The following is a 502-nucleotide window of genomic DNA, read 5'->3' on the forward strand; positions in this document are numbered from 1 at the left end:
TGAATATATGGAAAATGTATTTCTCATAACATAAGTAGAACTCCCTTATCCTAAATAAAGTCTATTCACAGCCATATAGAGTACAACTTAATTACTAAGCATAATGAAAACATTGGTAGCTACTTCTACTAATACTACTGGCCTGCTGCTGCACCTACAACAACTACTGGTATTACTACTAATAATAATAATATTGTTAATATTTGCAATACAATAATAAATAAATTTTTATTATTTACCATGATTTATTAGTCGTGTTAGCAGTCATATATTTTACCAATGATATTATTATTATTATTATTATTATTATTATTATTATTATTATTATTATTATTATTATTATTATTATTATTAATAATAATAATAATAATAATAATAATAATAATAATAATAATAATAATAATGTTATCATTGCTAGTTTATTTCTATTATATGTATGCGTTTATTTAAATAAGACATGTATTTAAATGTTTTTGTTTTCCATCGCCCTTTGCCCCGGATG

Source organism: Cyprinodon tularosa, unplaced genomic scaffold (genome assembly GCF_016077235.1).
Source record: "Cyprinodon tularosa strain WSP-4 unplaced genomic scaffold, ASM1607723v1 ctg291, whole genome shotgun sequence".
Taxonomy (NCBI): domain Eukaryota; kingdom Metazoa; phylum Chordata; class Actinopteri; order Cyprinodontiformes; family Cyprinodontidae; genus Cyprinodon; species Cyprinodon tularosa.